Source organism: Nilaparvata lugens, chromosome 11 (assembly GCF_014356525.2).
Source record: "Nilaparvata lugens isolate BPH chromosome 11, ASM1435652v1, whole genome shotgun sequence".
NCBI lineage: Eukaryota > Metazoa > Arthropoda > Insecta > Hemiptera > Delphacidae > Nilaparvata > Nilaparvata lugens.
In genome coordinates, this window is record NC_052514.1 from 9265753 (window position 1) to 9291601 (window position 25849).

The following is a 25849-nucleotide window of genomic DNA, read 5'->3' on the forward strand; positions in this document are numbered from 1 at the left end:
AGATAAGAGAGGAGAAAATAGATAATTTATAGAAGATAAAGGGAAGTAAGAATTGAAAGGATAATACACCTAAAACTTGATGTGTTTTGTCAACAAAATGACACCTTTCTCAATCCTCTAAGTAATTTCAATTAATATTTAGGTGATTTCAAAGTTGCATAGTCCATCTATAATCATCCTATATAAGAAGGATGGGAGGAGAAAATAGATAATTTATAGAAGATAGATTAAGATATAGAAAAGGGAAGTAAGAATAAAAAGGATAATACACCTTGAACTTGAAGTGTTTTGTAACAAAATGACACTGGGGAGAAAAGTGAGTTATATAATGTGTAGTAGAAAGGTAGGAAGCCGGAGAGAAGAAGAAAGAAGGAAACGAGAGAAGATAAAAAGAGAGAAAATGGAAGATCCAAAAATTGGAGAAAGGGAGAAACTTCAACAACGAAAAACAAGACAATAAGGAGAAGCAAAATCAAGAAAATAGAGCAAGAACTAAGAAAACAATGAAAATTAGAAAGAAGAAAATTATGAAGAAGCAAAAGGCACTTACCGAGTTGCCTGCGGGGCAGAGATGGTCCCTCACATCCCCCTCCCCTCTTCATCCACCTCGCTACACTCTTTCATCTCTCTCCCACCACTAAAACCACCACCAAACTTTGCATAAGAAGATTAGGGTGAATGGATGGCTGTTGTTCTCACTCGTCTAGTACTTACAATATGCTAATATTTCGGTGATCATTTGTTTATCCCAACTCCCACATGCATCAGCACTCTGATTGCCATAAACGTGGTTCCAGTGGGAGGCAGAGCAGAAATAGTTAAAAGCTGGGGAAACCAGAGAGTATAAATTTATATTCTATATCATATTCTCTACTCTAGGTGAAACTATAGAGAAGAAATGGAGAGCTTAATTAACTGGCTATATATCTCCAGTATTCGTCTACGGTGGAACTAGAGTTACTGCACTATAAATTACTAGGATTACAAGTTGGTTCTGACATAGCAATATTGTCAACTATAGTCTGTGTAAAATAAGTTGAGACTTGGCCCTCCATCCCAAGAAATTACAGGGTTGCCAAATCGTGTAAAATTGCAACTTTCTCAAATTTCCAATTCAATGTCAGAATTGGATGTAGAATATCATCCCCGATATCCTAGTAGTGCTAGAAAAGTTTCAGGGTTGAAGGATTAGAAGAAAATTTAACTTCTATGATAAATTGAGAACATCGCGAAGGTTTGTTTTTTTGTTGTCCTTATCTCAGAATCATGGGGGGTATGAATGCGTAATAATTTTATATCAAATTAACGGAGAGAATGTCTTCTTTCTGTTAGTGTCAAGATAATTTTTATCTGACCTTTAGTTATTTTTCATTAATGATTATGTTCGTCAATGTCGAGACATTTCGAACAGAAAACATGAAATCTTCGACATGCTGAAAACGTTTTTGTTTCGAAAGATAAGTGGGTGGTGAAAGCGAGAAAGTTTCTCAGAAATTATTTTTCCAACCCTGAAACTTTTTTAGCACTACTGAGATATCGGGGATGATATTCTACATCCAATTCTGACATTGAATTGGAAATTTGAGGAAGTTGCAATTCTACACGATTTGGCAATCCTGTAATTTCTTTGGATGGAGGGTCAAGTATCAACTTATTTTATACAGACTATAGTAACTTAATTATGTATCAAAAAAATGATTACAGATACTCAATAACAGGACGACTCGAAAAATAGATCATATCAAGCCAATGTCAATGTCAGGGAAAGCTTATTCTGTATGAAAAGAGTTAAGACTGACCTTCTAGCTGAGAAAATATCGGTGTGGATAGATTATGTAGAATTGAAACTTCCCCATGCAAGCTCATGTTACTAAAAACGTGATTTAGTGCCGGTTACCCAAGAGCCGGTTAAATTTTTATCGTGATTAAATTCATGAGAGCCAATCAGAGAGAGAATGAGAGATTTTTACTCTTCACTTTCTTGTAACATCTTTCTCACAACTCAAAGCAAAGATAAAAGTTCTGAAACTGTTATTACACTACGTATTTGGTTGATTGATGCTGTTTTCAAAGAGGGTCTCAATATTAAGATATCAGCAGCTGCTGACTGGTTTCTCAGGTATTATAAGCGGATGTTCTGCTGCACAAAAATAAGCAACATAAGACAAAAATATTCTTTATCCATTTATACAAAAAGTACATGATCGAAATAATAGGGAGAGGTAACCTTGTGCTATTCCTCCCCCAAATTCAGATAACACATAGTCCAAAATAGGTTGAGTCTTGTAGCTCTTCAATTCACAAAATTTTCAGTCCTCAAGTATTTTCACAAGGTAGATTTTCAAATTTAGATGCTTCAAAACTAAACTATTAAAATCATGGTACATTAGGAAATTATAATCACCAATAGAATTGAACATTTATTTGTTCAAGGAACAATTTCTGAGAGGTTGAAAATACATAGTATACAGTGCGAAGAACTATGAATGATACTTATATGAGTAATTCTATTATGATAACCATAGGATCTACTCAAGAATTACATCATTACAACGATCATCAGGTTATGCAGAAATCAACCTATATAGAATATACAGAAATATTCTTTCCATAGAATATAATAATGTGAAAAATTTTATTAATACTGCTATGATTATAAATAACTATTTCCCCATTCATCTTTTTCCACATTTTATTATCCAGCCCTCTCTAGTATACATTCATATATCTCCTTTCGGTCCTTCCCACTACTCATTCATATCTCCTTCGTTTACTCTCTTATATCCTCCACTTTTTTCTTCCTCAACCCTCTCTTTTGCAACTCCCCACTCCATCGTCCTACATAGCATTACACCCCGGTTCGAGTCTGCATCATAATATCACGGCAATAATAATTTTTCACACTCCGCTCCATATGATACATTATAAGACATCCACGACAGAGTTATTGTGGGAGTTGTGTATTACAAGAATCGTGACCACATGTATTATGATACATTTATGATCTTTGTTATCGTAATCTGCTGTGCAGAACTGTGAAATTGCCATCGGTGTATGCGCCATATGCATTCTTTTATTACGAAAAATGTGTCACGACAATAAACGGATATGTGTAGTTTGAGAATAATGGTTTGAATGCAGGTAAAAATATGAACCTGAATATTCTAATTCGTTCCAATTGACTAATAGTTTCAAAATTATTATTAAGCGATTTTTCTTCGATTCCCATCAATAGTTTTTAAGTTTAAGGAATCCATATACAAAATTAAACTGAGAGTAGATCAGTTTACATAGTATATGTAAACTATGGTAACCATAGAATGGCCATTATTTGGATCAGAGTAAGAAAGTTGATAAAGAAAATGGTATAACTAAAACATGCTTCCTATCAACATGAGAGATTGGTGAGGTAGATATATTATTGTATCTCAAAACATGATTCATAATAATATCTGATGTAGAATTCTGAAAGGAACAAACTTATAGAAGTGACTATAACCAGCGACAAGAAATATAGGTTGCTTATGCTTATCCTTTATCTATGCTATAACAAAGCTACTTATAAGATTATTACTTCGTGGAATAGTTCTGGGATATAATTAGAAAATACCATAGAGAAAGGATATTGGTTTTGTCTCTGGAAATACATACCAGTAGTCAACAGCATGAATTCTCTATTATATCATCCATAGAATAGCGTCTGCTCACCTGCAAAAAACATATTCGATTACTTATTTTTTCACTTTTTGTGTAGTTGAGAAGTTGATATTGTGGTAATTATTCATATTGAATGAAAACGACTAAGAAATTGTCAAAAAACCACTGATTTATTAATAATTAGAAAGACTGGTTTCGGTTATTACACCATTGTCAATCTCTGATAAACCTTTCTTCTGTTTATCAGAGATTGACAATGGTGTAATAACCGAAACCGGTCTCTCTAATTATCAATAAATCAGTGGTTTTTTGACAATTTCTTAGTCTTTTTCATTCAATATGAATAATTACCACAATATCAACTTCTCAACTACACAAAAAGTGACTAATAATTGTTAAAAAGTAGCAGAAATCTATTAATAAGATTGAACCAAGAGTAGATTAGTATCTGTGAACTAATGTATCAATAGATTTATTTGGTAGAATGACAAATGTTTGAATTCTAAGTGAGAAAGTTTAAGGGCCGGTTTCCGAGCTCGGGCTTTGGCTAAGTTCTAGACTTTAAACAGCTGGAGTCAGAAAATTGGTTTTCCGAAACGGGGCGTAGTCGCAGTCATTGTCATAGTCACGATCGAATTGAATTTCGAAAAACTAGAAAATTGAATACAAAGTAAAATAAAGAGAAAATAGTGAAGAGTTTCAGCTATTTTGAATCATTTAGGAATGTTTAATTCTGTCAAGGAAAAACGTTTCCAATTATAGAAATGAGAAAATAAAGTTTTATTTTGCTGTTACTATTACTGCGACTACGCCCTGTTTTGGAAAATCAATTTTCTGACTCCAGCTGTTTAAAGTCTAGAACTCACCTAAATTCCGAGCTCGGAAACCGGCCCTTAGAAAATGGAATAACTGAAAGCTTATTCATGACTAGTGGTACACACACAGTGACTACACAGTGTTGTAGTCAGGGGTGTATTCAAATATCGTTGGAAAACATTTTTCAAATATTTTTTCATTCATCTAGAAGTATACGCATTCTATTAACTTGAAAAATTGGTGTGATGGAGGTATTATTGTATCTCAAAACATTATTCGTAAAATCTGATGTAGAATTCTGAGAGAAGCATACTTATGGAAGTGACTATAACAAAGCTAAGATTATTACTTCGTGAAATAGTGTTTATTAGGATATAATTAGGAAATACATACCAGTAGTCAACAGCATGATTCCTCTATTATAACATCAATAGAGTAGCGTCTGCTTACCTGCGAAAAAAACATATTCAATTACTTATTATACTAGTTCTGTGAACAGTAGACCTCGCGATCAGTAAGTTACATTGACATGTTGTTATGTTTTCTCAAAAATTAATAAATAATTTATCAATTTAAAATGTGTAGAAAATATCCTAAATGAACATAGTGCTTTTTGTTCTATCGTACCGTGACTTGTCGTCCCGGAATGTGAGTGTGAGCGCTGTTATCAGGTCTGGCTGCAACCAATACCTACTATTACTTAGTAAGTAATAGTAGGTATTGCTGCAACTGTCTACAACGTTGATGGAAAGATACATTTTCAAGATGTTTGATATTTTTGAACGGGTTGTATTTTAGTCAACTGTCTACTAAAGTTGATGGAAAGACACATTTTCAAGATGTTCGATGTTTTTGAACGGGTAGTATTATAGTCCACTAGACAGCTGATGTATGATGAATAATTCTATAGTCTGATTTCTTCTCTGATATTGGCGTATGGAGGAGGCTCCTTTTTCTTTTTATATTATCCTTGAAATGCAAAATTTCCAAAAACCTTGTATATACGTCGACGCGCAATTTAAAAAGGAACATACCTGTCAAATTTCATGAAAATCCATTACCGCGTTTCGCCGTAAATGCGCAACATAAAAACATATAAACATTCAAACATTTGAACATTAAGAGAAATGCCAAACCGTCGACTTGAATCTTAGACCTCACTTCGCTCGGTCAATCAATCTCATTGGAAGAGAATCATTTAATCATGATATAAATTTGTATTGACACATGTTCACGTGTAAGAAGTGTTTCTGAATTACTCAGTGGTCACGTATCACGTATACATGCTATCAATGTACCTAGAATGTATTCTAGGTACCTTGCATACTATATAGTAAGCATACACTTATCTATCATCGAGAAAACATAGGTTTCTCTATTATTTATGTGCTTCATCCAACTAGGGTATTGATTTCTCATATTAATCAATACATTAACAAAGTGTTCCAACAAAACTCAATAGTTTGTGAAGGTGGTTGCAATATTCAAAGTATGATTGCTATCATAATCAATTATGAAAACAACTTCCAGTATAATGATATAACTAGTTCGATATACAATAACAGAATACTTCGATACTTCAATAACAGATTAATAATCAGTCTAGTAGATGGAGACAAAAAACAATAACTCATAGCACAGAGTTTTGCGCAACAAATTAAGAGAAATTCAAAAAGAGAAAGACAATTGGAGACAATTTGATTTTTCATAGCTGATTTTTTTTTGTATGAATAGTAAAAAGAAGGGCCGATGAGGACTTGGTGGTTCTAGCCTCCAGGCTATGTAAATTAGCTAATACTCTGCAGAAACTCATATTTTCCTCATTTATCCCAATTAACAAGGCTATTCTCCCAATACTTCCAAACCTATTAAATTTGCAACAAGCTTCCTTCCTGTTAGGATTTCCAAATAATATATTCTCTCTTTCAAAAAAAATTTGTTAATATATGATAATACAGGAAAACAGAAAAATCAAAGTTTCTTCCCTGTTCCATTCTAAACTGTGTTGTTACTTGTAAAAATAATTATTATGATAATACAGGAAAACTGAAGAATCAAAGTTTCTTCCCTGTTCCATTCTAAACTTTGTTGTTTTACTTGTGAAAACAACTAACCCACTTGCAATAATTGATCTACAATGTTTCCACCAGACTTATTTTCCTCTAAGATATTTTCTCTTCACCAGCTATAACCGACCTCTCGTATCCTTTGATAGATTGTAATAAAACCTCAAGAGTAGTTACTCTGTGAATAAAAATAGAATAATAGTTTTTCCAATGGATACATTCGATTCTTTCACGCTCACAGTATGTGAATAATCAGGTTACAGCTGCACAGTTTGTTTTACGATTGAACCTTGATGATTCCTCATAAACCCCAGATACTCCATAGCTTGAACGCCGAACCGTAAAACTTGAATTCCATTCTAGAAGCTTGAAAATTGAATTAAAATTTTCAAATCCACTAGAGAAAAACAAACCTTTTAGAAAGATTTCATGCTTTGCATTTAAAAATCACTTAAGAAAGCACTCATCTTTACTTGATTTTTAACAAAGTGTTTTTCCTCCATGAACTTTTCTGCAGTTCTCAAGATTTTACCAGAGGGGAAATATCGACTGTATATCCTTGAGCTGCAAAATTTATAGTTTCACTGAGTTGATAGAGTATTCAAGACACATTCAACAACAGGAAAGTTCTTTATTAATTAGCAAACAGAACCCAATATAGTTTCTCATGAAACTCATGGAGTTTGATGAATTGGTTTTTATGAAAAAGTATATTTTCATCAACTAATAGCTCAGTAGAAGTCAAAAAACTCAGTAGAAAAACTCAATTAGGATTTATACTGTGACTGCTTACTATCTGCCCGAGTTTTTTATAATAAAGGTTTTGTATTTAATTTTTGTTTAATAGCTTGATATCATTATTTCTTTGAAGCTCATTTCTTTGGTCTTCTTCGTCCTCTACTTTTCATTCAAATTTATGAATGAAACTATCCAGTTTCTCAACTGACAAAATTCATAATTCGGACTTTTAAAATATTATCAGAATTTGGGAGAGAAATAGTACAAGGAGTATCCTTAGTTCTCCTCTCCCATTCAGTGCTTTCTTATGAAATAAATGAATGAATAGAATAGATAAATAGATTTATTCCAACAATGATTCATAACTGACTACAATTTGATTGATCAGTTCATTTTTGAAATCTTGGGAGAACAAATTCTGAATAATTCATTTGTCCTCATCGGAAAGTGCCTGATGTACTGAGTTATATATAGGCTACTGTATATCCTATACTATTAAACGAGCAACTTCTGTTTATATGTTTAGATGTTTGGATTTTTAGATGTTAAGATGTTTATATGTTTAGATGTTTGGATTTTTAGATGTTAAGATGTTTATATGTTTAGATGTTTGGATGTTTATATGTTTGGATGTTTATATGTTTATATGTTTGTATTTCACCGGATCTCGAAAACGGCTCTAACGATTCTGACGAAATTCAGAACATAGTAGGTTTATAAATTATAATATAAAGATTCGATTGCACTAGGTCTCTTCCCTGGGAAAACTCGCTGAAGGACATTAAAAGGATAATTATTATTCATCCTTGGAAAATCAGCTGATAATAATATTATTTCGTCATCTGTTGGTGATGGAAGTGAGTGAGCGAGTTCATGTGTGTGTGTTGAACTTTTGTTATCATTCAATCAGGTACTTAGTGTCGGTTGCAAAAAAGCCGGGTTATTTTCAATCCTGATCGTTTCCATCTTTTTAAAATGGTCTTCTCTGATTTGTTCACGTGAAGTTAATCAGGATTGAAATTCAACCGGCTTTTGTGCAACTGGGCCTTTGTGAGGAAAATTTTTGCATTCCTCTGGTTTTAATCTCAATTCACTGTGAATAAATAGAACATTTCTGTATGAATGTTATCTTCTTTCGTAATAAATGTGCTATGCTTTTGTACTCCAGAGCGAAGCTCGGCCCTCGATATTGAATATATAAAATGCCAATTATAAGATATTTCTACTTTATAGGTTGAAGCATAGGTTGGAAATAGGTTGAGTAGCATATAAACTACGACTATATTGTTATTCTCAAACATAATTTTATCATGAACATTTGCATTCATTCTCCAAATTGAACATAACAACCCCCTTTCAACTGTTTAGTAAGCTTCCTACTATTTACAAGATCACGCTATGCCTATATTCATATCCTACAAATACATTCTTTCTCCCTCACACTCACTTCCTCCTCTCACCCTTCTCCTTCTCTACACCTCCAAATAATACATCTCTCATATTATTCTCCATCACACACTCTCTCTCTCTCTCCTTGATACCTTGATATACCAATAACTTGGTATCTTTGATACCCTTTCTGAGAATGGACTTCTTAAGGTCCAAACTTCACCGTTTCATGTGAAAACATTACAATAGTACCTTAACTTTTTCATCATTTTTCTTGCTTAATATTATTGTAGAACTCATTAGTTTAATATGATTCACCATGTTATTTTACCGCTACTGGTATTTATTTTTAACGCTAGAACCTGAGTTGAATTATATTTTGTTAAACACATGAATAAAGGAATCTGAATCTCCCGTTTTTTTCTCTTTCCTCGAGTCTCTGACATTGATCTCTTCCCTCTCCAATTTTCTCTTGAGGTAACTCTACAACAAACTTTTCTTACACTCCTTTTCTTTCTTTCTATTTTTTCTCGAGATCTTCTCTGTCACACTCTCTCTCACTCCTTTTTCTCGTCTCTTTCTTGAGATCTCTCATGTTGACGTCTCATTTATTTCAGTGTTGGCGCTTTCATAGCCAGTAGACCTACCAGACGCGCAGAGCTCCACTTCAAACTTTCACATGTCTTCTCATGTCGACTCAACGTCTCCACGTTTTCTCTCATATTGTGCTCTCTCCACCTCGCACAATATCATGTCTCCCGCAGTATATTTCTTATTTCTATTATCTTACTTCTACCACTGTGCCTGTACTTCATTCACATTTATATTACTTGTATATTGCTGGAGCCTATTATATGACGAAATTTGAAACTAGCAAACCTATCAAGTTCTAATCTTCGAGATTTGAGTTGTCCATGCTAATTATTCCAGATAAAATATACTCTTTTCAATGAAATAAAGCTCATATATGAGAAAAATCCCCCTATACTTTGAAAGTGAATATATAGCAGACCTTCTATCTCTAATGTGTATGTTCTGGGAGAAAAATTGATGCTTCAGTAAATTGGACCATTTTAAATATTGATGGCTTGCTCATCCCTTCTAACATGAACCATTGAAGGCTTGCTAATTATTGAAAATTCGCTATAGATGAATGTGATATTTGTAAATGTTTGTACTAGTAAATAAAAATATTAAATTTCTATTTTTACATGTAAACTTTTGTATAAGAACTCATAGATATGGTGAATGATACAGTATACAAATTGGAATATTATCCCATGTTATCACTAGTAGTTCTGTGAACAGTAGACCTCACGCAGTATTCTCATCCACAACTACCAGATGTCAACTGTTTTAAATGTTAACAAACTCAGTTCACGTTTGAATTTGTATTTCATATGATATAATTCATCCAGTTCCGTGATGATCTTTCTATCTGATGAAAATTAATTTTTTAGAATCAAAAATATTATAATTTCTCCAGCATTATTTAGTTCATTTGTTTATTTTTATTCACCTATTGAATTAGTTTTTTCGAATGTGAGAGTATTGATACTGATGGGCACGCATAATAATACCATGACTGCAAAACAAAATATTGAAACCAAAGATCTTAAAGCTGCGATTAGACCGAATTTATTTAAAAAATGTTAATAACTCAATCCTTTTAGATTATATTAGATTGAACATAACGGTATAGAACTCTGTATGGATCTACTTGACTTGTAATTCAAGTTCAAAGATACACCCTCACTTGACAATAAAATATTTGAATGAAATAATTTCAAAACACAAATAAGTGTTTCAAGAGTACTTGAGTTCAACGATATTGAACCCTGTATGGATCTACTTGACATGTAACTCAAGGTCGAAAATATACCTCACTTGAATATTCAAATGAGAATATTTTAAAACAAAAATACGTAATTCAAAAGTATCTGAATATTATCTTGTGAATTGATTAACACTATTAACACTTTCCACTACAACACTATTAAACACTTTTTTCTTAATTGAATAAAAACACACATAAATGTTGTCAAATTCTACACGGTTTTATTCGGTACACGATCATGGTTTCGTGACCACACCGGTCACATTTTCAAGTTGACTTTCTTTCTTACAGATTAGCAAGTTCTTGGATTTGGGTGCATATTCAACAATTTAGTGAAGAAGAATATGGACAACAAACACCAACAACAAAATCAAACACAACAACGAAAGCAATGAGAAGAAAAACTTTCAATGAACAACATTCAACAATCTATTTTCTATCCTGCTTAACAAATACGTGTTTCAAAAGTATAAGAATATCAATCTTGTGATTTTATTGACACAATTAACACTACAACACTATCTGTTTCTTTCTTACAGATTAGCAAGTTCTTGAATTTGGGTGCATATTCAACAATTCAGTGAAGAAGAACAACAACACCAACAACACACACAACAACGAAAGCAATGAGAAGAAAAACTTCCAATGCATTCAACAATCTATTTTCTATCCTGCTTTGCATGATTACGATTCGCTACCTCCTTATTCCACACCTACCTACTGCTCTCCACCTCAAACTGGCAACGTTGGCTGAATAAGAAGCATTTATGCTATTCATATTGTTATACTGACAGTTGAAAGTGAAACGTACTATAAAATTTTCGAGAGATTCCAGTGCCGATTCGAAGTGAGTCCAATTGCCAGCGCATCGATTGTGTCTCATCACTCTTTGTCACGCTCACTGCCATCTTAATAGAATTACGTAACGCGTTTCTGTCACGCTTTTCTGCTTACCTACTCATTCACCAAAGTTATAGATAATATTTTCTTGAAAAAGGCGGATGGTGGATGACATGGTATCAGAGGATGGTGGATATGAGGACAATCAGATCATTTATATACTTTTTTGAACTCTCACTCATTTTTCTGTCAATTTGTTATCGTTGTCTCTAACCTACTTCTATATCGTGGGAGTTCACATAGGAATTTAACGCACACTCCTCGGAATTCCTCTTGTTTTTCTAGCCTAAATCATTATTTAATTAATTGAGTACTTTATTTATGTAGATTACAATATATACTGGCTTATACACTTATATACAATAGCTTACAAAAGCTATAGATAGCAAAGTTATAGATGAATTTACATAATATAGACTAAGAAAATAACTATTGAACTGTATATGATATGGAAAAGCAATTTGTAATATAATAACTATAGATAATAATCATATTGTTATGCATCTACATAAATTGGCGGAGCTTTGGACATATCAATGTCCATTCTTTGGGAAGAATATTAAAAATATCCTCCCCACTAACTCTCTACCAAAATATGAGAGAGAGAAGGGTATCAATCCAATGAAGCTACTGGAATTGTATATCAGCAATTATGTAACGCTGTTATAATAAAGTGACAGAATAAATATGGTGTGATCTTATAGATTCATATAGAATCGTGCAATCAATAACTCGTGACTCCAGATACTGTTTCTGTTGAGATATAGTGATTTATATCCATAATTTAAAGTTTTGAATTGATATAAATTGATATATTTGAATTGATATTAATCGATATAATTGAATTGATATTAATCGATATAATTGAATTGATATAAATTTATATAATTGAAATTATATAAATTGATATAATTGTTACACTAAAGATGACACCAGGGTTGTTGAAACATTTTCATTTATTTATTCATCACATTGTGTACAAATACTTAACATGAGGAAAGGCACAATAGGCTCATGCCCAAAACTGTCCCATCTCCAATTTATACTATACTGTCCAAATCAAAATGTTTAATAGCACTTTATAGCACCTAGTTAAAGATTAATAAGCTATTATATTTCGAATTAAATTGATAAGAATATGGTTTGCGGAGGTGAAACCCATGGTTAAGCCTTCTATATTGGTCAAGGATTAAATTGATGATTGTTTTTAGCATAAAAGGATACAGTATTCTGCTTTTGCACTTCCATTTGAACACTTTAGCACTGAACTAATTAGTGTGGCTTTAAGGGTGTTGAAACATGTATGTAACTTTTTGATAAATTCCTGATATTTCTAGAAAATATTCTAGTGTTTTATTAATAACTCGTGACATATTGGACAATGACCGTTACTTTAGCACATAACCTGAGGTCCGGTAACTTGTATATCACAAAATACTCTATTGTTGAGGAGAATGTTTGACAAGAAGACGACTTTTCAGGTAAAAACAACAGGCATTTGCCCAAAACTGTTTCAAACCTTAATTTGTAATACACAGTCTAAAGGTAATGTTACTTACGTAACTTAAATGATAACTTAATTCGCACACAATTTTGAGTCCACAAAAATGTATCTACTACAATTTTGAATTTATAAGATTGATCAATTTCCAAATAGAAATCAAAACAAAAATCTTCCTTCACAATTGCAAAAAATATTGAAAATTTCACTCAAATCCACAATTATTATACTTATCATAATCGTAGTGGTTGAATCAAAACTGGTGCTGTTAAAAATAACGAACATTGGCAGTTACAAAACAAACATCATCTATGGGGTCATGATCTACTATTTTCTTATATTTTTGTCAATACTAATTTGTTATTATTATTCTCTTAGCAGCCTATAGACGATACCTATAGGAAAGATAAACGTAGCTAGGGAACAAGGATAGTATACAGTCTATAGTATATAGTATATACTATATACAGTCTATAGTCAATAGTATATAGTCTACAGTATAATAATAGCAATATACTATACTTGCATAGGAAACAATTCTGCACAATTTAGTGGAATGCACTCCTAATTTTTAATGAATTTCATCTTTCCAGAGACATGACGTGAAGCATACATGCAGAGATAAGGGAAGATCTGAAATAGTTATTTGTATATCTAGAGTGAAAAGTACGACTTTTTCTCCCCGAGGGAAAAAGTTTGAAGCCCGAGGCGAAGCCGAGGGCAACAATTTCTGAGGGAGAAAAAGTAATTTTCGCTCGTGATGTACACTACATTTTTCATCCATCTACATTTTTTTATAGAAACTGCAAATAAAATCATTTTAATAACTTACGTATTGGTGACAATGTTTCCTAACAACATAACCTGAAATCTAAAACCTAAAAACCGGTCGGCTGATGAGCACTGCCGATTGCGCTATCTATCGGCAAAAGTTTTAACAATTATATCAGCTGAGCGGCTACCAAAAATGGCTGACTCCAGATCACGCGTTTCAGATTTGAATTGCAGATCAAAAATATTTGTTGGCTGGTATTTTGAATGGAATAAAATATTTTTAAAATTGTATAAATTTTCATCGTCTACTAATATTAAGAATATAATATCATACAAACATATGATTTCATGAGTTGATCAAATTTCTTGTTGTGGTATTGAATTCAGTTGACTCAATGACAGACACCTCTATTACGCTTTCTCATCTGAGCTTAGACCTTCTAACCTATTACAATGTGAGTTTTTGAAATAGAGATGTTTCTCATCTTATTTAAATGGAATCACTTTTCCTCCCTAGGGAGTTTTTCTGTTTTTTACTACCGAGAGCGAAAAAGTGACACTTTAGTATTATGTTTGAGGGAGTAAAGTAAGTACTTTAGACAGTAGGTGAAGGAAAATTTAAAGAGTTACAGACTCCTCTCTGTTATAGGATTGGGCCTAATGGTAATGTTGGAACCTTTGTAAACTTGTAACAAAATTGCAGAATTTATTTAATTTACGAAACTTTCTTACTAGTGAAGATTGAATTTACGAATTAAAGAATTGGAATTTGTCAATATTCTATTCATTCCTCGCTAGTAAAAATGTAGTAGTCTCATCTCATCCATTAATGTGTCATTCAAGAAGACTGCTCTCATGCAAGATAGACTGCTTCAGGCCATGTCCACTATTCAACCAATATACAATCCATCAATCTACATTTCAAATTTCGAAAATGCTGTCGTAATTTCTTATTCGCCTTCAATCCTGGTTATCATTGATAGAATCAATTGAGAATGATTATTTCCGTTATTCAGCTTCAACCATTTTTCCTACAGCATCTTGCAATTATTACACCTGAACGAATAAATCATGATTCCAATTAAAATAATCCTGCATCTTGGCCACAAGTACTATTGGGACGCTCCATTACAAGAGTGGAGGAGAGAGATGTAGAAAGAATGAGAGAGAGCGAGTATGAGTGAGAGGGAGACATGCACCCAAAGAGCAGTATGCTCAATTTGGTGAGGTGGTACCACGCTGTGGTTTGAAATTATTATAGAAGGTGCCCCCCTCTCCCTATGAAATTGAGTGCCCCATTTCTCTTTGGGCCCTCTATAGAGCAAACCACAACCGCTAGATTACCCCTTTCCAAATGGACCCCCCTCCAAGTCTACATACCTTTTACCTATCCTATCTGATTTCCTCCTGCTCGCGTCTTCCTCGAAACTATATTTTCCTTATAAATATAAAGAAATAAAAATCTCAGTACATGTTTCAAGTGATCACTTGAAAATGGCATAAATGTCCGAAACATGTTGTGATAAAATATTTCAAAAAAAGGGTACTAAGATTTTTATTTCTTTATATTTATATTACAAGTAGTCCTATACAGGAAAGAGATATATTTTCCTTCTATTTTCACTATTCCTCATTAAAGTACTTTCGATATCCATTCATATCACCTCTTTCTCATTCATTTCTTATTTTCTCTTGTGTTTCTTTTTTTCATTATCCTCCAATATTTTATCCATGCTTTTTTACTCCCTCCTCTCCCATTATCATAACTTTCTATTCTTCCATACAATTGATATTTAATTCATTAATTTATTTATCACATTGTGTTCAAATACTTAACATGAGGAAAGGCACAACAGGCTCATGCCCAAAACTGTCCCATTCCCAATTTATACTATACTGTTCAAATCAAAATGTTGGTTATCATCTTGTAAATAAAATTAGAAATCTAAGTACCCTTAAATTGTTGAATCACGACATTTTTCGGCTCTGAAATGCCATTATTATTAATGCCAAGGGTACTCAGATTTATAATTTTATTTATATTCAAGAGTATCCCTAAAGAAGAAAGGCAATTAATATTGTACTTCTCCTACCTCTTTTGTGGCCATATTTATGTTTTCGTACCGCCTTATTTCTTACATAGTCTCTTTCTCTTCTCTACCTCCATTCCCTACTTTCTCACTTTCTCCTTTACTTTTCTCCTTTATCTATTCTTTTCATAATATTCTACATCTTTTCTCCTCCCTCCTCCAACTCATTTAGATTCTTCCTATATTTTTATTATTTTTCGAACTGATTCCCAATTACTACTACACCTAATTTTTTTATACAACCTTCAATACCTGTTAACCTATCCTTTCTCTCTAACCTCTTCTAAATTATCTTTTTCTTTTTTTCAAACTCATCATCACTTATCTAGCCAATTTCACTCTCTCACATTCTTTTCCTCTTCCTTTCTTCTCTGCTCTCTCGTGATTCAATGTCATTCTTTCTTTCCCTCCTTTTCTTCTACCCTTATTTCACTCTTTCACAACTCATTTTTCTCACCTTCTACCAAGTACCTTTTCTCCTTCTTCCCACTCTTCTTCCTCCATATGCATACGCACCTTTCATCTCACTTCCTCTAACTCTATTATCCCCTATCCTCTTCCATCCCACAATTGGATGAATGGCAATTAATAGAAGACGGTAAGGTATAAAGATAGTGTGATTCACTCAGGACAGTCAGCATTGGATGAATGAAACGCTTAAATGCTATAATATAAGGAACGCATCCACTATGGATCAATATCACTATTGTTTGTTAGAAAAAACGACTAGCAGTCAGATATTTTTCAATAAATAATGAATAAATAAATCACTCACTGGACAACGAGATCTTTCGGCAGTTCCGCCATCTTCTTGGTTGTACTCATAGACAAGTAGAAGGATAGGATGGCAATTTGCAATTTGTGCTGTTGGTGTCTATTGCATTAGTGTCTGTTGGTGCTGTTGGTGTCTATTGGTGTCTATTGGTGTCTATTGGTGTCTATTGGTGTCTATTGGTGTCTATTGGTGTCTATTGGTGTCTATTGGTGTCTATTGGGTTTGTTGTGGCTGAGAGGGTAATCAAAGAGGATGTGGGATCAACAACAAACCCAATAGACACCAATAGACACCAACAGCACCAACAGACACTAATCCAATAGACACCAACAGCACACTAAAAATTTCCATCCTATCCTTCTACTTGTCTGAGTACAACCAAGAAGATGGCGGAACTGCCGAAAGATCTCGTTGTCCAGTGAGTGAATTATTTATTTATTGTAAAATATCTGACTGCTAGTCGTTCTTTCTAAAAGCAAAAAGTGGTTTAATAATAAGCAGATCGTGATGGAAAACAACATTGAAGAATCACTATTGTCTACCTCAAACACTATTACTATCTATTCTTCCCTTACACTTTAAGTATTACTATATTATTCACTCTTCAATTCGATCTCTATACAGCCTTCTATATCTATACTACCACTATATATATTTCCAAACTCCATATTATCTATATATATAGATATCCATATACTCTATTATCTATAATATCTATATAATATATCTATCATATATACTCCATATTATCCATATTATCCACTATCAGGTAACCCGTGCTTCGCAAGGGTCTTTTTTAGAACTTGACGTAATGAAATCTAGAAGAATTCAAAATAGGCCTATGTACAGTGAGTCAGTCATTCTATCAGGGCTCGAATAATTTTGAAATTTTAATTAAATAAAAATGGGAGAATATAATTTCTTTATAAAGTGAACATAAATTGAATCTTCATTTTATAACTATTATTTATAATATAAAGGATATCATTTCGTTATTATATCTAAATAAATAAATGTATGTATCTTGGTTTAAGTGCAGTAGCATATACTTATATTTATTTTTTGTAAAGCTTTTTTGTATTTTGTTTTTGACAAATAAATTCATTAATTCAAATAACAACACCTCCATTGAAAGACATATTAACTGCATGCGTTTTTATATTGCCGATACAGCGTTGATGAAACTGTAGACGTTTATTTAGCATTTGTCTCAAAAATTGTTCTAGCTGAGAAACTAATAATCCATGCCACGTGTAGGCCCAAACATTGCATCAGGAAAACGAAGTTTCAAAACTATGTTTTTCAGGTAGAAAGCAATATAGAAGCAGATGTTCCTTTTTCAATTTCGACCATATGATTTGGTGATTTTTTAATGAAATCGAATGTACCATTAATGAAATTCTGAAAAATCTAGAAGGAAAATTAAAATTTGGGCTTCCAGGTGCACGAGATTGATATTTTTAGAATCTACGTGCAAAATTTGGAGATCTAAATCATTCCTGTTTTTTCGGTATGCAATCCACAAGTTGTCATGTTTTGATGCGAACAAACGAACAAACGAACAAATAGAAGATACGGTACAGCCGAAAGATAGTATTACTATACTATCACTGTTTATAATCACCCATTCCACCCTTCTATCACTGTATAGTCTTCTATTACTAAACTATCACTGTATGTAATCGCTCTCCACCTCTATTACTATACTGGAACCCGTTATTACTGTTTCTATATCCATACCTAGCTATAAACGGGGATCCCTCCCAGACAATTAATTATTCTATTAGGGCACAATCTTCGACTACAAGAGAAGGCCGGCCCTTTCTTGGCAATTTATCAATGACAATTATTATTACAATTCGCCTGTTCATATTCGTAGGGCCGAACTAACCACTTCTTCTTCTTCTTCTTCTTCTTCTTCTTCTTCTTCTTCTTCTTCTTCTCTTCTTCTTCTTCTCCTCCTTCTTTTTCTTCTTCTTCTTCTTCTTCTTCTTCTACTTCTTCTACTTCTTCTACTTCTTCTACTTCTTCTACTTCTTCTACCTCTTCTACTTCTTCTACTTCTTCTACTTCTTCTACTTCTTCTACTTCTTCTTCTTCTTCTTCTTCTTCTTCTTCTTCTTCTTCTCCTCCTCCTTCTTTTTCTTCTTCTTCTTCTTCTTCTACTTCTTCTACTTCTTCTACTTCTTCTACTTCTTCTACTTCTTCTACTTCCACTACTTCTTCCACCTCTTCTACTTCTTCCACTTCTTCTACATCTTCTACTTCTTCTACTTCTTCCACTTCTTCTACTTCTTCTTCTTCTTCTTCTTCTTCTTCTTCTTCTTCTTCTTCTTCTTCTTCTTCTCCTCCTTCTTCTTCTTCTTCTTCTTCTTCTTCTTCGTCTAGTTTTCTTTGCAAATGAATAGCCTCTTCTCAACTAGAGAATAGACTACGAATTGATGAAGAAGAAATGATAATCCCTGTGATAGAAGAGCGTTTTCCTTCAATTGCAGAATTGATTGATACGGCTAGATTGCTGTCAGTGATATTTTCGGCTATTGTCTGACTTAATAACACTCGAAAATGATAGCCTATTGAATGATAGTCTAGATAATTTATTTATTGGAAAGTTGCTAGATTTCGGTAGTTTCAATCTCACACGAAATCGTTATTTTTTAGAAAATACTCTTCCTATTCTCATTAAACTTGCAAATATATTGAACTGTATTAGTATTATTGAGTAGTTACTGAATTAACTGTATTGGGTTGTAGTCATGAATAGTATTGCCAATGTGTGTCATTTCGCAATTGAATGTTTGTTTGTAACAGGCCTAGTCTATTAGATCATTGAGAAAATATTTAATTCCGAAAAAATTGAGGTACCCCAATTTCTAAATTACTATTTGTTTCAAGGTCCCCTGAGTTCAAAAATGTGGTTTTTGGGGTATTGCTCTGTATGTGTGTGTATGTTCTTCCTCTATTTTCATGAAGAGATATCTCAAGTCGTGTATGTTCCAAATTTCAAGCCGATTCTTGTTAACTCAAGCCGATTACTGACGACTACTGTCTATAATTATTACTGTTTTATTTGGGGGAGAGTGTGAGAACGGCACAGTACCTATGAGAGACTAACAGTCTCACATAGCTTCTCGAAAATAACTACTAGGACTATCGGCGTGAGTAACAGTAAAATTTGCAACATAAAAACCCTATACCATGGGATGTCTTCTTAAGCTATTTTTTCTCTACGATTATATCTTGTGGTATTATTGTTATAGACTGATATCATTCATCCTCGATTGTAGTGTTGAATAATGTATTAACCTGCTTTATCATTCAATTAATAATTATTCATTGTAAATAGCAAAAATCATACATGGAACTGTTAGTCCAAGTACAAGTCTTTCCAGTAATATATTCTAGATATTGTATTTTGTCTCTATTTGGGCGTATTCTCACTACTTGTTCTATGAATCCTCAATTCCATGAATGAGCTTCAATCATCTCTCCTTCTTCATGTGCCGTCTCCATGGCGGAGGTTGGCTATCATGTTGGCAATTATTTCACCCTGCTTACAGCTGACTTGAAAAGTTCATTTGAGATGCACTTGAACCAATCCCTTAAATTGCGCAACCAAGATATCCTTCTTCGCCCCACTGACCTCCTACCTGTTATTTTGCCTTGCATAATGAGGTGCAATATTCCATACTTGTGTCCTCTCATTATGTGACCCAGGTACCTTAATTTGAGCTCCTTGATTATTCCACCGATGAGTTGCAGTTTCTTACTCATTCTCCTGAGAACCTCTTCATTTGTAACATGATCGGTGCATGAGATTCTCAGCATTCTGCGATAGGTCCACATCTCAAAGGCTTCAATCATCAACCATTAGGAATTATTTCCGTTAAAAATATTTGCATGTTCCATACCGGATGTGTATATGATAATAATATCATTCATACCTCGAATACCCCGGATCATGGAAGAAATGTGGTTGAGAAGTTATTTCAATTACACGAATATAGAAATAACTTAATATGGAAAGATTACTTCTATTCTGTCACTAACAGAGAAACATCTAAGAAACCGACTTGGAAGAAAATTCAAACTTCAAACTACATGTCAATCTATTCTCTCATTTGAGAGGACTTAACAACTGGAAGTCACTTCAAACCAAAGAACTGTCCAGAAAAAATCCAGAATCACTAGAGATGAGAACGTAAGAAAAGTTACAAAAAAGAAAATTAATTAGAGCGCTCACTAATAATCTCGTGAAGTTTGGTTCGTTAGTGGAAAAAGTTTCAATATCTTATTCTCGACTGTTGCAACCTGTGTACTTTATTAGTTGGATGACATTTTCAAACTTCTACTAGCTGTGAAACTACAATTTATTCATGAGAAATTGGCGTAATATAAAAGTTGATGAATTGAGTTGCCAATCGATTGATGACTGTCATACTTGAATTCTCTGAAGAGAAGAAGATATGAATGGAAGAAATATTGTATTATCTTCAATCGCAATGATTTCAAACTTTTACTAGCTATACTACTATTTATTCATGTAAAGTTCACGGAGTATATTAGTTGATGAATCGAGTTGTCTATTATTCGTTCGGAAGAAGACAATATTGACTAGTGACTGTAATACTTGAATTTTTTCAAGAGAAGCAGATATGACTGGAAGAAAATGATTGGAATTTGTTCAATCGGAATGATTTCAAACTCTTACTATCTATAAAACTGGAATCATTCATCTTGTGAAGCTCACGGAGTTGATGAATCGAGTTATCAGCTGATTGATGACTGCAATACTTGATTTTTTTCAAGAAAAGCAAATATGACTGGAAGAAAATTATTGGAATTTGTTCAATCGAAATGATTTCAAACTCTTACTATCTATAAAACTAGAATCATTCATCTTGTGAAGTTCACGGAGTTGATGAATCGAGTTGTCAATTGATTAGTGACTGTAATACTTGAATTTTCAAGAGAAGCAGATATGACTGGAAGAAAATGATTGGAATTTCTTAAATCGAAATGATTACAAATCTATCAGGACGTGAATACATCAAGCGATGTGATTTGATTTGAAACTACACTAGTAGTATTGAGTTAAGTGATAACTGGTTGGATTAAATAGAAGGTAGACAAACTACTTAATCTAGTTCTGTTTTGCCTTTTAATATCAAGTTCTTATCATTCCTGAAACATTTTTGGCATACTTTTGATGAAAATGAGGTTTGTTTTGGCGTTTAGCTGTAGACCTCTTCGAGTTGTATCTTGTTCATATAATTTTATTCTTTATAAATGATGAGTATGGGAAATGGAATCGTGAATCAATATCCTTACAATTCCCTCAATAATTATGATTACAACTCGCATATATTATCCACTCAAGTTGTATGTTATTTTGCAAAATTAAATTGACTAAATTTAAGTGTTCTCATTCATTATGAGAAAATTTGCAAGATTGCTAATGCAATAAGATAGGATAAAGTTTGTTTGGAATCTTCATGATGGATTTGTAACACGTGATCGAGCCAACCAATCAAAAGCGTGACAATCAATGGCCATACTGTGGTATATGGTTATATAGTTGCTGTACTATAGTGAAGTCCACGTTATAATGGCAGTGGAGAAAGATAGGAGAACAACGATGCCGATCCTCTGTCTTGTCAATGCCTTCTATAGACGATAGCTCATACAGGTAATCAATTATATTTTATTGAGAAGGAAATTATATATTTCAATAATTTCATAATGAACTTTCATAATCAATATGAAATATTCAGTCAATTGATTATCAATTCTACATTTTCAAAAGACGATCTGGCAACAGAGCAAAGCGAGAAAGAGATAGCGCTATCCGCTTTTGTTGAATGGTAGACAAGGATAGCAATACCATTCCTAATCAAACACTGCCATTATAACGTGGACCTCAAGCTTCTCTATTTTTTATTATTCATGCATTTGCTGCATGATATTATGTTTTATGTCAGATAAACTTATTATCTCTATATATAAAAATGAATGTCTGTTTGTGTGTTAGTTTGTTTGTTCCTATAGACTCGAAAACTACTTGACAGAACGACATGAAACTTTGGGAATATGTTGTGTAAATATTGGGGATGGTTTCTGACCAGAAATTTCAATAGGGGGGCTGATAATAAATATATATTAATCCATTTTACAGACCTATGTTTTCGAAATTGTCGGCCGACGGCTAATGTAGAACGGGAAGATCATCATGATTCAAGAACATGTTGTGATAACTTATGATTTAGCATATGAACTTACGAGCTGTAATAAACACGTCAATCTGTGAAAAAATTGATCACTGTTGCACGGTAGTTTTAAGCACATAGAAAGTCAGTATTGAGATGTGAATAAAAATATTGATTGTCAGATGAATTTCATGATTCACCAAATAAAGTCAAGTGTGACATGAGATACATTGACTTTTTGGCGGTACAAAGTTCGCCGGGTAAGCTAGTATATCATAGCCTACTGTACACCTGATTTAGTTAAATTGCACTAGATTCTTTATATTACTTTCCTTGCCCTATTACTATAGGTAAGGAAAGTTTTGCTTTCCGAAAAAATTAATGTACCCCAATTTCTAAATTCCTATACATTTCAAGGTCCCCTGAGTCCAAAAAAGTGGTTTTAGGGTATTGGTCTGTATGTGTGTGTGTGTGTATGAGTGTATGTGCGTCTGTGTACACGATATCTCATCTCCCAATTAACGGAATAACTTGGAATTTGGAACTTAAGGTCCTTACACTATAAGGATCCGACACGAACAATTTCGATCAAATACAAGATGGCGGCTAAAATGGCGAAAATGTTGTCAAAAACAGGGTTTTTGCGATTTTTTCGAAAACGGCTCCAACGATTAAGATCAAATTCATACCTGGAATAGTCATTAATAAGCTCTATCAATTGCCACAAGTCCCATATCTGTGAAAATTCCAGGAGCTGCGCCCCATCAATGCGAAGTTTGATTTTAGATTCCCAATTATCAGGCTCCAGGTACAATTTAAACAAAACATTACAAGTGGAAAAGATTGAGCATGAAATCTCTACAATTAATGTTCAGTAACATTTTCACCTAAAATTGAAAATAAGCTCGAAGTTCGAGAAAATAAGATTATTAAATTGCAAAATGTTGGCAACTGTTGATTCTATTAAATCATTCACTATGAAAAGATAGCAGACCTCGTGTGTCTGCAGCGTTATTGTCCAGTCACCAGCTGGCTTAGATCTTTAAATAGTAGACTTGAGTTGCGCGGGAACACTAGCGTCAGTTTATCAATTTTCATAACGGCAAGGAAAGTTGTGTGAGTGCGCCACACCAGATTTTCTCTTAAATAATTGGAAAAAAATCTCGTTGTTCCAGTTAACCATCCATGTTAAACTTTAGAACGAATTCATAGAATGTATGGGAAACCATCGAGTCCCCAGAATAACAAAGGCTTCTCAGAACCGGGAGACGGATCAATGAATGACTGACTCAATGGAGAAAATATGTTAGCTGTCAATCAAAATGACCAAACTGTGATGTAAACCATGCATATTCGACGTCTGCGATCTATTTTAGAGTGGCATCACTAATTCCCGAAACAAGTACTATATTTTCAGATCCAGTTTAAACTGTCAGCATTCCTTAAGTCTAACATCCATACTTCCCATCCAACCAACACTGACAGTTTCGAGTGGATATCACTTTAGCAGGAGTGCTCAGAATTTATTTACTTAACAACAATGACAAAATATAACAACAACTGAATATACCGAGACATAATCAGAACTTGGTTTGTCTAAATTGTTTGACATGTAGTACTATATATCTTGGTAAACCATATTCCATTCATAAACTGGAATAACTCAGTATATGCATTGTTGATCATCTTCAACTGTAAAGAACATCTAGTTTACTGGTAGTTCTGTGAACAGTAGACCTCACGCAGTATTCTCATCCACAAGTACCTGATTGAAACTAAAGACCTTATGGAAATACAGCAATAGACTGGCTTCTCCACACATCTGTGTAATCACTTGTCAGCTGATTTATGATGAATAATTCTATAGTCTGATTTTTACTCTAATATAGGCGTATGAAGAAGGCTCCTTTTTCCTTTTATATTATCCTTGAAATGCAAAATTTCGAAAACCCTTGTATATACGTCGACGCGCAATTAAAAAAGGAACATACCTGTCAAATTTAATGAAAATCTATTACCGCGTTTCGCCGTAAATGCGCAACATATAAACATATAAACATATAAACATATAAACATATAAACATATAAATATAAACATATAAACATATAAACATATAACATATAACATATAAACATATAACATATAAACATATAAACATATAACATATAAACATATAACATATAAACATATAAACATATAAACATATAAACATACAAACATACAAACATATAAACATATAAACATATAAACATTAAACATATAACATATAACATATAAACATATAAACATATAAACATATAAACATATAAACGTATAAACATATAAACATATAAACATATAAACATATAAACATATAAACATATAAACATAAAACATATAAACATATAACATTCAACATTAAGAGAAATGCCAAACCGTCGACTTGAATCTTAGACCTCACTTCGCTCGGTCAATTATAGTACTTTACTACTCAACATAAACTAGTGAGCCCCTGGGTTGAAATACTCGCTCAGAAACTGTTGTATTGTAATCTTAGAAACCCGCAACTTTTAATTAAACAGAGTTAATGAAAATGATAGAAAACGTCTAAATATTTTCCTTAAGAATGATACGACTCTAGATTTCATTTAGGATCCCATTCAAAATGAAACGTTATTCTTCAAATTAACAAAAACAATATTACAAATTGTATTACAACAATTGTATTACAATACTTCAAAGTATTACAACGACTAGTTTCAATCATGGGTAATTTTCAACTTGTTATATTGTTTTTATTAATTTGAATAAAGTAGGCCATATAAGTGAAGTGATTTTATCAATCTTTAAATATTACTCTGTCGCTTCAACATCTTTGACCCTCATATTCATATATGAATCCAAACTCATTTTCCCAAATGAGAAGGTGGTCACGTGATGCATGATTTCATATCAGAGTACCAAGAGAAAATAAAAATACTCTTCAATGTTTCTTTCCATTACAAACTGCTTGTCAATGATCACTTTCAAATACTTGAATTACGGCGAAAATAATGGCGAAAACCGCACATTGATATATGTGCACATTGACATTGATATTCGTATCACTTTGTTGATGTA